Here is a 12,789-nt window from a genome sequence, read left to right on the forward strand (position 1 = left end):
TTGTTGCGTCCCAATCTGCTCTCCAAGCCGCCTCTTGTGTCTAGACGTTCTCTTTTTCTGCCTTGTATGTCTCTTTTTAATTCCTACTTGACTTGGGCTTCTTAAGTCTTCTAGTCCAACTTGGAATAGATTTCTTCTCTCCAAATAAACACAAGGTTATTATGGCTTAGTTTGGGATTGCTGTGCTGTGAGAGGAAGCACTTCCGAACTTGCTGTGAGAGGAAGCACTTCCGAACTTGCTGTGAGAAGAAGCAGCTGAGGTGTTTGGTAAACTGTTTTTAAAAGTGCTGTGAGAACGAAAAACAATTTGTAGGTGTTTGGTAAGTTGCAAGGCAAAAGTGCTTTGGCTGGGTATAATTACCAAAATAGGCATACATGCTAAGATATGCTACTAAAATACATAATTTTGTTTTTTGATTATGTAACTATATTTCTCATGTATTATTCTTGTACCCTTGGTTGGACCGAATAAAAGATTTACTTTAAACTCTTCAATATGCATATTATGTTTTACTATTACACAAAATAAGGATAGCATCCATGAACTTCCAAACTTCAGAAACTCTAAGCTTCTTCTGGCACAGTCTCTCCTCATTTTTGTTCTGCCGGAAATTCAACTGATATAAGTTGTTGGTCAAACGATCACCACACAAAAAACTTCCCCAATGGATTCTTTCTTTTGAATTACTGGATCTGCAAGTCATGATGGTCAACATGACAACTCGTATAAATATTTGAAAATAAAATCATCCTAGAAGTAAATACTAATCAAACATTCTGATTGGGAAGCTAATGTGCAATAACTTATGAACAAAACCAAAGTTAAAAACAACAAAACTTGATTATTTGTTGTTTAACTTTTCGACACCAAGTTTTTGTTAAGATCAGCATTCAATATTGAGATAATACAAGTTGATAGTTTTAATACAGTCGGTATTACTCAACTACCAAACTTACTGTTTTGAACTGGCATCTTAAGTATGCATATGATAGCTTAGCAGCCAACTTCCATTGAATAACTATATCAGGTTTCAGTTGCTTCTTCCATAATTATTGCGTAAAAAGAATGTCACTACGGTCCTAAAGGCTAACCTGGAAGGCAGAAAGACAAATCATAGTACTGATAGGTCTCGCTGCAAAAGAATAACAAGTAGAAACAATATTAAAAAAAGAAAAAGGCCGGGGGCTTACTAAGGAAAAAGAAAGTACTTTACTTAAGTTTATTCATCTACAGAGAAAGATTCAACACTAGGAACAAAGCTTGATGACAAGAGAACAAATTAGCTCATCTTTTCATCCTGATCAGTATCAATTCATCTATTAGTCATCAACTACTTTTCAACATTCTTCGGTCTATCAAAACCTTCTGAGGTATGTTCTCAATTTCAAGTCATGAACCAGTTCAAACAAAACTTACAACTACCCCAGAACAAGCAGTAAGGGATGGCAACAAAAGGACTGAACAAGCATTTGCAGATTATCTAATCTGATGCACAAGAAGCAACAAGTAGATATACACCAACCTAGAAACATGAACTTAATAGACGGTGAATAATGAGGATCATGGAATTAAAAAAACTGTGCTATGAGTAAACCATTATTTATATACAATCAATAGATATCTGTAGCACCAGGATCCCTACCTTTTGTCCTTCAAAGAAGCAATAACACCAGCAGCTTCAGTGGGAGAAACAGGTGACGGGGAGTTACCCCTAGAACTCAAATTGGAAGAAGAAGAGGTTCAACTCGGAGTTAAAGGACGAGAAGAGCTCGGGGAGTTAACAGAGTGAGGATAATAGGACTGCTGTGCTGGAGCATCCTCGGGACGTGGCTGAGCTTGTGGCTCCTGTGATCCCCTGTATATCAAAACCAAACTAAAATCACAATTCTGGTCCAAAGCTGCATGATTACCAAGAACCTTAATTAGAGTGTCCTTCCCAAACTAATTCATCCATCATTAGAAAACCCAAAGCTTGGAATGCCACAACTTTGCAATTCCAATTAATCTGCTATAATATGAAACAAGCATCAAAACAAACAAACAAAACAAACTGTGATTCAAAACGTTCTGAATAACAATATTGTAATTGTCAATTACAAATCTACAATCATAAATATGCTTCCATGAAAAGCCAACAATCTTTAGCAACAGTTGCAACATTCTCTCCACATAAAGATTTTCACTTTACTTGGATGCTTTAATGAGTTTAATCCCCACAATGCTTTCCAGAACCCCCTTTGGGAAATCACCAATTTGTTTCCACCTCCACCTAAACAATTTCATATCAGATACAATTTCAATTTCCATCCAAATACCAAGACAGATGCAATTCAATTCCCATCAAAACTGGCAAAACTGATGCCAAATTTCAAAACAGATGCAATATAAATATACAATACAATTCAATTTCAATCAGTAACTAACGTCCAAAACAACTTGATCAATTCCATAACTCAGAAATCGAACCGGAAAGCAACCAAGAATTTCTGCTTTGCTGCTTGAGGAAGAGAGCAACCAAGAGTTCGAGGCTATTCGAACACTTGAGAGATTGATTGAAAACCCAGAAAGTAAAAACCCAGACAGATCGATCAACTATTCGACTGCAGTCCGTCACCGAGTTACCGTCGATGAGAGCGAGGGTCGTCGAAGCCTCGACGGTCGAAGAGAGAGACTGAGAGGGAAAAAATGTCAGCGCCCTCTCTCGATTTCTTCCGATGAGTATGAATCATGCTCAAGTATTTGACGGCGAGGGGAGGGGGAGGAGGAGGAGGAGAGTGCGATGGTTTTGCCTCGCACAGAATACAGATGAAGAAAAATGACTGGGTTCAGTGTAAATTTTAGAAAATGATGAGGACAAAATCGGGAATTTGATAAATTTCATTAAAGAAGCACTGTTCACTCCGTGTTTTCCAGAGAAGCAACTTTCAAAAGCTAGCACTTGGTTGCTTCTCACTTTCAGCTTCTGGGAGAATCTATTTGGACCAAAAGCAGCTTCTAGAGAGTTTACCAAACACCATATCTTAAGTCCAAAAGCAGAAGCAACCCCAAAAGCAGCTCCAAAAGCAATGCCAAACTAAGCCTATAGCTAGTCAACGTAAGAAATTACTCCAAATATGTCACACACGTTCAACCTTGTTCCATTCAAGTGCTAAGATCAACGGACTTGGGCCTCACAAGTCAGATTCCCAAAATATATGCAAAATCCGTCAGAATCTTCCTTCCCGAACTAGGTTCACTTAAATCATCATAACTTCCTCCAGAAGAATGCGAATTCACTTCCGTAAAATTCCTTAGAAAGCTAACATCCTTATCTTTCAAATGGTATAAGGCTTGCCTGCTAATTCCTTCTGAGAAGGTACAGTTTAATCCATGAAGTTGACGCACAGCAGAGACAATTCTGGACGCTCAGGATAGCAAGCACCCTTTCAATCCCGCGTTTGACTTTAAGCTCCAAATCCTTCTTTTCTCCAATTTAACCTACAAAACACAAAGACAAAGTAAATGACTCAAAGATGACAAGTTCTAAGCCTAGAATCCTACATTTAAGGGTATAAAAATGTATGAAATTATGAACCTATCACTGGGACAGGGGGGCAAGCATAGTGTCCTTTGGTTCGCATCATCCCTGGTACTTAGGCCTACCTCGCTCGCATGTCTTCGTTCCACCTAAGAACACTAGGGGGGCAACACTCTATGCATAAAGGCCTTTTTGTGGCCATTTTTGGCAATTTTTGTGGCCTTTTGTCCTTTTTATAATTTTTCTACATCTTCGTTCAATATTTTTTGACTTCGTTTTTTGACAATAAGTGTTAGGAATATGTGTAAGAGCCTATACCAGAGGCCTTATTATGTCATAATGTTTAATAAAACTCAGAATATTTCATTCATAAAGTGGCTTTGCGGCCAAAGGCAATACAATGTGTTCGAGAAAATTACATTTACGATATACAAAGCCAAAAAGTGGCTCCAACCTATAAGAAGTTCGGTTCTTCTGAGAGTTTTTGGGTCTTGCGGCAGGAAAAGGCGGTGAGATTATCATTCTTACTCTTCCTCTCTTCACCCACATCTCTTGAGTCCGTGCTGCAGCTGCTATTGTCTGTACTCTGGAAGAAGAGGGAAGGACATAATCTATCGCAACCCTTCCAGTTGGTTACCCTCGGGGATGGAGATGGAATCAGCGCTTGAATGCAGCCCAGTTGCCTCATCTACCTCCAGGGGAAAAACAGAAGTCGGTACGTCAGCCTCCGGAGGTAAACCGCGGAAGAAGAACGGTCAGCCCAGAGTGGCCTTCCGCCCTTCTTCCTACTGCTCCACGCGAAGAAATCTGAGGAGAGGAACTCCCCAGAATATGGTGCCCCGCGCTAGGAGCTCCTCGTGTTCTTCGGTCTATCCAAAACCTAGGATGTTCCATCCAGGCTTTCATAAACCAAAGACACGAGGTTGCCTGAGATTAGGCCATAAGACCTACCCAGGCGGTGAGATTAAGCCATAAAACCTAAGGTCTGGAGGCTAAAGGCAAGATCGTGAGGAGAAGACTTGAGAAATAGGAGGAAGAGGAGAAAGGCTTGCAAAGTCATTTCTGGGTAAGCCATGTTTGCGCAAGTTTTCACCTCTCCATATTATTGATATTTATAAAGGCCTGCCTCAGTGGCCTCAACCCTTTGATAGGGGCAGTTGAAAAAGATTCAACGCCATCAATGGGAATATCAATAGAATTCAATGCTGAGATCTCAGAAATGAACGAAATTGAATACGCGTGGACGAGAGAACGGTCTCCAAGGAGGTAACTGCTCCATTTCGAGATTATCTTTTCGAAACTGTTTTGCGCAGATAAAGCAAGTTTGAACATAGTTATTCCCTACAAGATAAACGAGAATTGGGCCAACAAAGTGGGCTAAATAATTAATTTATTGGTAGTAATATTGTTCGTAGAAATTCATAGTCCTGATACTAGAGGCCTAGAGGCCCTAAAGTCTTCGGCCTAGATGAGTTAAGCGAAGGAAAAGTTCGTCCAGACGAAAGCTGGTGTCAGCGGCAGCTTGTGCGGCTTGTTGGGCTGCTCTACGAGCTTGGGCTTGTTCTTGGGTCAGCGTCTCGAAAGAGGCAAGGGGCTGTTCCAATTGAGGTTCCGCGTGAGCAAGCCTAGCCGTCACATTAGTTAATTGGGCTTGAAGAGCCTGAATCTGGGACCGCAGGTGGTTCCTCTCGAGCGTCAGATCCCTGATGAGATTAGCCTGGTCACCTAAGAAATCACGCCCAGTGTCCGTTTGTTGAGTAAGGGTCTGGTAATGTGTTTCAGTCTGCCTAGCTTGCGCGGTCGCGACCACCCTCTCATTCAGCCCTTGGGGGAGATCTTGCAGTAGTTGGTCAACTTCTTGAAATTGATCTTCAGTGATAGCACCCTCGCGGAGAAGTAACCTCAGATACTCAAAACCTCTCGCGGGTGCGCCAGGCATCAGAATATCAGGGCCCAGGAGGCGACGAAGACCTTCTCTAGCAACATCGACGACCCCAGGTGGGGTCACCTCGAGTATACGAGCTAGCCGTTCTAAAGTGGACGGAGGCGGTTGCTCAGCGACAGGGGCCTCAAGAGGCTCCGCGACAGGTACTGCCTCTGGTACTGGTTCAGGAAGCTCCCCTAATTCCCCGGCTTCAATGACTTGGGGGGCATGGGGGGCAGGTTCCTGATCAACCACATTGACAACAGGTTCAACAGGATCCTCGACCGCTATCTCTCCGGCTACCGCTTCCTCGTTTGGAATAGCATTTGGATCCTAGAAGGAGACATTGTCAGAATAATTAAGCCAGGGGTTAATGATGAAAGATTTGGTCAAGAAGTATACCTCTTCAACACATGGCTCGCGGAGAATTGCTAGTGGCATTGGTTCTTGATCAACCTCGCCATAAATTGGAACCGAATCTGGTACTGCTTGTCCCATGATAAGCACGGCAGTTGATTGCTCGCGAGGTGTTCCTGGAAGTAGTACTCTTTCCTCAACCTCAGGCGAACTGTCATCTATGACCTGTACCGGGACCAGAGCCAACTGCATGTTGTTTGCAGCATCAATGGGGGAGAGAGGATTATTAGAACCATTTGGTTCTTGGACTTGCGAACCAGACACACTTTCACCAGCAGCAGAGGAGCCCTCCCCAACTTGCCTTGATGACCTATGACGAACCTACAGAGGGAGAGCGTTATAGAGTCACACCTAACAAAACAAAGCATCAATGCTCATTTTAGAGGAGTATTACCAGTCGATCAGCGACTGGTTCATCTTCTGCCCATGGATCAGTCCGGGGATCAGCGCGACTGCGTTTGCGGGCTAAAGCGGCGGCAATCTGTCAGGATTAAAGTGAACTCAAAATAAGCTTCGAAGAAGATGTCACCATAATGAGATTTTAAGACACAATCCTTACAGTTTGTGGGTCGTCATCATCAGAGGAAGAGTCTTCGCCTTCTGGCTCTATTACTTTTGCTTTTTGCTTGGCAGCTTGACCCGTGGCTGGAGAAGCGTCCACTGCGCGGTTGCCCGATGACGGTACACGTCCCTGCTGAAAACTTCAAGTTAGGGGAAAAGAAGCGAAGATGAAAGGTGATTGAGAAAGCGGAGAACATACTAAGGCAATTACCTCTGGAGGGGGCTCGCGAATTACAATTCCAGCCTGAACCAAGCGCGGGGCTCGCGGAGCCGGTTCGGGTAGCGGAGGTATTGCTTCATCTTCATGAAAGCGAGTGAGTTCTTCAGTATCAGCGTCGTAAGGATATCTCAATTCTTCGAAGATGGTCGCGAAGAGTTCGTCATCCCTTTGCCTCCAGCAGTTAACAGAGACTTCTTTCCACCAGAGATCATAATCTTCAGCGATTCCATCCACAGGAACGATGTGATTAGCCCAGTCAGGGAGATCAACCAGTACAAGCATGCTTTGTACTGGCGGAGGCCCAGTCAAGGGGCCAATTCTGCTCTAAGAGGTATTGTAATTCCAGGCGTCGTAGAGGGGAAATGGCACCAATTGGATAAGACCAAACTGGCGAGCAAAATGGTTGGGAGCGTAAAGCTCATAACTGAGTTCATCAGCAGCAAGCCTAATGTCTGAACAGGAGATCGCGCGGCGAAAAGCCAAGCGCGCGCGATCACTATAGTTAGGAGCCCCAGGAAGGAACCCATTTTCAAGAGGAGCAGGGAATCTCCTAGTATGTACCAAGTCGCAATAGGGCATTTCGTGTAGGAGGTACAAATATGAGAAACACTCAGAATAGGGTGGGGACGTGTACCTCGCCTCACGACAAAGCCATTGACCAAGAAGGGCTTCAGCCGATGGTAGCAGTGGAATGTCGTCGCGGCGGAAGAATGGAAAGTAAGTTTGAATCCAGAAATCAAGGATCCAAAAGGGCCCAGAAATGCTAGTCTCGAAAGGATGCATGGTGGCCTGGTATAGAGTACGGTAAAGGGCACCCAACACTGGTTGTCCTAACCCCACGCGGCGGCCATTGTAGAGGGCTGTGGCTAGGACCAGTGGGCGTATTGGCGGAGATACAGAAGATGAACTTACAAAGCCAATACTCCAGAAAAGCAATGCCACCAGTCGCATTGCGCTCTTTGCGATAATAGGCCGGCAACCGTGGATAGGAGCCGCTATGAGCGCTGCGACCGGTTTGGGCCATAGTTGATGCGAAGGTGTCAGATTCGAATTGGCCATGGAGATAGGGCTCGCCATCGATGGGCAGTCCAGTAATGGTGAGAATATCCAATAATGTTATACTCATTTGACCAAATCGAAAATCAAAGGTGTTGGTGGCAGTATTCCAAAAGCAAAGAAAAGCTGCGAGTGGTGAGCGATTGCCACCGCGAGGAAGGCGAAAGCATAAATCAATAGTTTGGGTGATACCTGCCGCATTCCAGCGAGCCAAATCTCGCGCTCTCACTTCACGATACCAGGAAAACTCATCTACGCTAATTTTGGATGGCCAATGCCCTATTTTTGCTCGATGATTCTGCGCACCCCAACTACTGAAATCTCCAGGGGTCCTTCGGCGGACCTGAATGGGCCGACGAATGGGCAGGCCATAGAGGACGATAGCGTCGGCGGGAATTGAATCTCGCAGTGCCGGACCCAATCCGACGTGACGATTGGGAAGTCTGAGAAGCAGAGGTCTCTAGACGGAAGTATGGATATGACAGCGAGCACCGATGTTGGTTCCCCAAGTGTGAGCGATTTTCTCAGTAAGCTCTTCTTCCTGATCGATAATCACCTTCTTTGGAGGAGCCATTTTCTGGGTTTCTGTAAAGTGGGTTTGGAGCGAGAGGTTTTTCTGGGTTTAGGAGACTGGAAGGGTGTCTGATGTGACAGGTCTGAAGTGGCTGCAGGATTTAAATAAGAGATTTTGTGAGGGAAACGATGCGACGAAAGGACGTTTTGCCAAGCGAATAGACGCAACCCTCAATAATGACATCGTTTCGATCACCAGGCATGTCGTTTTAGTCCCATTCAATCAGTTACGTTTTAGCGGGCCCGATTTCAGGGCCTGGGGGGCAATGTTTGAGCCCAAAAGTAATTTTGGCAAGATCCTTTAGCGGATTTAGCTTAGCAGACCGATACCTGCGGCCCAAAAATAAGTATGTTTGGGATTGAGTTACAGCTTCACCCATTCCGAAGTCCATAAGGAAAACGAGCCCTTATTGGAGTCAGGTAGCGGAGATTGAATAGGAAACTTCAATCAATAATCCTTCTATGGCAAGGAGCAGTCGAAACCCTAGGTATAAATACCAGGTTTCAAGGACAAATCAAAGGCCTCTCTCAAAAATCAACTAATCTCTCAGATTATCAAGCCTCCCCGGAGCAAACCTTCAACCTCGTTGAAACCCGGCGACCGTGCTTCCAGTCTTAGTCTCTCCAAGAGCCGACTGTTAGTGCTACTGCCACCGATACTACCAGCGAAGCAAGGGTAACTCCCTCGCAACCCCGCGAAGCTAAAGTCACGCTTTAGCAAAATCTGTGCTTTCTCCAAACTTCCCAGTGATTGCTCTGCTTAGTCTACAACACTAAGTATCGATTCGGTGTCGTGAAGAGATCACAACCAAAGCCCTTATCTGTAAGGCAAGAAGTCCTTTCTCGGAAGGCAGAGAAAAGAGCCTTGTGACGAGGTTGGTGCTCTCCTCGTCCACAACGCTTGAAGAAGAAGTCAGGTCAAGGGACTCCCCCGACGACTGCACCCCACGGTGCTAGCACGCTCGCGCAATCACAGCAGCAAAAGAGACAGTTTGCAAGCCAACTGGTTTTCGTGTCAAACAGGTAGATCAAAAGTTTTTGCTTTAGTTTGATGTTAGAGATTCTGTTAATCGTATCTTCAGGGGTGGAATCATGGTTCCTTAGGCCATCTCCAGTAATTGGGTCTAAATGGTCATTTCCTAGATTGTAGCCCCTTTTTGATCTCCAACAACAACCAATAAAAGGGCTAAAGGGCCATAAAAGGGCCAAAGGGCTAAATGTAGCCCTTTGGCTAGCCTAGGCCAAATTTAAAGGGACCAAATGAATGGCTAGGATTACATGTAACCACTAGTTAGTTATTTTTTTTTATCAAAACATAAAATTTTTCAAAATCTCATTTTTCCTATAAATACAAACATCATTTCTCTATTATTTCACACATTCTATTTTCTTTTATAATTCACCTCAACATAGATATTTTATCTTGTCAAAATTTTGCACGTTAGAAAAAAATATTTACTTCTCAAAATATAATCTAGCTTAGAATACTTACAACTAATAAGATCATAAATTAAAAAAAAATTAATCAAACAATAATAAAATATTAGAAAGAGCTAAAATTTGGCCCTGCGTTGTTGGAGACCATTTATTAAACAATTATATTTTGAGGGCTAAAATTTAGACCCGGACCCAATATAGCCCTCCATTACTGGAGATGGCCTTAACACAAGCGGGAAAAGAGATTTTAATCAAGCTAATTGCTGTGGCAGTTCCAGCGTATCTTATGATGTGCTTTCGGTTTCCCAAAACTCTTTGTCAACAAATCAATTATGCTATAGCTCCATTGGATAAATCGGTCAAGTTTGGGACTTCCCAAATCTAAAGGAGGAATGGGTTTTCGTGACCTCTATGATTTTAATCAAGCTCTTCTAGCTAAGTAGGATCCTTCTGCTCTTTAGGTTCGTGTTTCTTAAGGCTCATAATTTTCCTACATATATTGACTTTACTGCTAGACAAGGCTGTTCCCCTTGGCTCTGGTCTGATAGCAAATATGGAAGCTTGAAAACGAAGAAAGTTCCAGAGAGAATTCTATGAACAACAATGACTAATTTTACTAACTGAACTTAGAAGAGTACATGTAGAGTGCTTATATAGTTAGAGATGATGGCTTAGATGAATGACATGTGTCACAAATCAAGAGCACAAGACCTAACTAACCGTGCATGCTTAACAGAAATTAGCAACCTAATTAACTAACTAATTAGCTGATTACTAGCTTAATTTATTACAACAGAAATGACTTTTATAACCCTAACAGCCCTCCTCAGCTTGATGGTGGGAAAGCAACATCAAGCTGCTGCAAAGATAATTGTGCTGGGGTGAAGAAAGGCCCTTAGTGAATAGATTAGCAAGTTGATCTTGGGAGGCAACAAACTGAAGCTAATTGAGAGAACCTGCCTTAACTTGATTTTGAGTGAAGTGTACATCGACTTCAATATGCTTGAGTTTGGAATGATACACAGGATTAGTGGCAAGAGCAATTGTTGAAATATTATCACAGTGAAGAGTAGGAACCTCATTAAGATCGATGTGTAGGTCATACAAAAGATCGATGAATGAGCCACATGATTTCTGAGGTTGTATCAGCCATTGATCTATACTCTGCCTCTGTTGATGATCTTGAAACAGCAGTATGCTTTTTACTACACCTAGAAATAGGTGAATTGTAAAGCAAAATGACAAACCTTGTTGTTGATTTCCTGTCATTTGGGTCCCCAGCCCAATCAGCATCACAGAAGGCTTGAAGTTGAGGTAGTTGAGGTAGCTCAGTGTATTCACCTCATTTGTACATGATCCCATGATTCATAGTACTTTTCACATACCTCAATATTCTTCTTGCAGCAATAAGGTGTTCATCAGTGGGGCAATGCAGAAATTGACATACAGAATTGACAGCAAAGACAATGTCTGGCCTAGTAAAGGTGAGGTATTGCAAGCATCCCACTATGCTTCGAAATTGTAGGATATCATGAGATTGCAAAGGTGAACCAGCAGTTTTCAGTAATTTTAGACTAGACTTGCAAGGAGTGCAATGAGTGTGACAATCAGCTAACCCAGACTTATGCAATAAATCTTGTGCATATTTGTGCTGAGAAACAAATAGACCATTTTGCAAATATGTAATTTCTATTCCAAGGAAGTAATGCAAAGGACTCAGGTCTTTCATATCAAACTCTTCTTGTAATGCAAGCTTGACAGCCGAGATAAGATGTTCACATGTCCCAGTGATAATAATATCATCAACATACAAAAGTAGGAATACCTTGGATGCATCTTGGTGCTTGACAAAGTGGCAAGGATCAGCATAAGAAACAGTGAAGCCAATAGTAGGTAGAAAATTTGTGAACCTTTCATTCCATGCTCGAGGTGCTTGTTTTAATCCATAGAAGGACTTATTGAGTTTGCATACATGTTTTGGCACATTTGGATAAACAAATCCTCCAGGCTGTGTCATGTAGACTTCTTCATTTAAGAGGCCATGTAAAAATGCATTCTTGACATCCATCTGGTGTATTTTCCAGCCATAATGAGCAGCAAGACACAAAATTAGCCTCACAGTAGTGTGTCTGACCACAGGTGAGAAAGTTTCATCATAATCCACTCCATATTCTTGACTGAATCCCCTAGCAACAAGTCTGGTTTTATGTATGGCTATAGAACCATCAACATTTCTTTTCACTTTAAACAGCCATTTGCAAGAAACTAAATTTTTATCAGGTGGCAAAGGCACAAGAGTCCAAGTTTGCTGAGCAATCAAAGCATTGTACTCCTCCCATGGCTTGTTTCCAAGCAGGAATTACAAGGGCAGTCTTATAGTTAGGTAGTTAAGTGGCACTGGGATCTAGGCTGATATGATTAAGCAAAGAAGGGAAGCATTTATTCTTTGAAATGCCACGTTTGGACCTAGTAAGCATATTATGATCATTGAGTATAGAAGGAGAAATCCCTGTAACAGGATGTAAAATATTGGCTTCAGAGATCTGATTTGATGGGGCAGTAGCAGACTGGCAGTCAAGAGTAATTGAAATAACACCATCACCAGGTTGGGAAGACAAAGTGAGTTCTCCAGTAGAGTCATCAAACTGAATTCTTGTGTCTGAGGAAGGAGCAAACATGGGATTTGATGGACTGATAACATCAGCTAAGGGAGCAAAGGTAATGATGGGATCATTGTCAACATAATTGCACTCATTACTCACAGCAGCAGGTTCAGAATGACTATGCTCAAGAGTGTCATCACATGATGTACATGAAGGATCAATAGGAGTTGAGGAATTTGGAGATTCTGGAGAGGAGTTAGGTTCAGATGAACTGATTGGAGACTGAATGGGATGTGAGTCTTGAACAAGTAAGCAAGGTGCAACAGGAGGACTTGAGCTTGGAGATGAATCTTTATATGTTGAACTTGGATCAGACACAACTGGTGATTGCTGCTGACATATAGCATAGGGAAATGAAGTCTCATCAAAGAATACATGTCTAGAAATAATGTATTTTCTAGTGGTTGGACTATAGCAAAT

General features: G+C 42.7%; 1 long non-coding RNA gene across 4 annotated transcripts; it reads right to left on the reverse strand.

The window, feature by feature from the left end:
* Nucleotides 1-386: 386 nt before the first annotated feature.
* Nucleotides 387-3,060, reverse strand: LOC133734084 (uncharacterized). Of its 4 annotated transcripts, none has more exons than XR_009858045.1 (3): nt 1,644-3,011; nt 958-1,092; nt 387-693 (listed from the first exon to the last, which is right to left on the reverse strand). It is a non-coding gene; the product is annotated as an uncharacterized LOC133734084 (long non-coding RNA). The 4 variants fall into 4 exon arrangements; XR_009858043.1 differs by having other exon boundaries at nt 958-1,133; nt 1,644-3,010; XR_009858042.1 differs by lacking the exon at nt 958-1,092 and adding an exon at nt 1,093-1,133 and having other exon boundaries at nt 1,644-3,005.
* Nucleotides 3,061-12,789: the final 9,729 nt, after the last annotated feature.

This window comes from Rosa rugosa, chromosome 2 (genome assembly GCF_958449725.1).
Source record: "Rosa rugosa chromosome 2, drRosRugo1.1, whole genome shotgun sequence".
Classification (NCBI taxonomy): Eukaryota; Viridiplantae; Streptophyta; class Magnoliopsida; order Rosales; family Rosaceae; genus Rosa; species Rosa rugosa.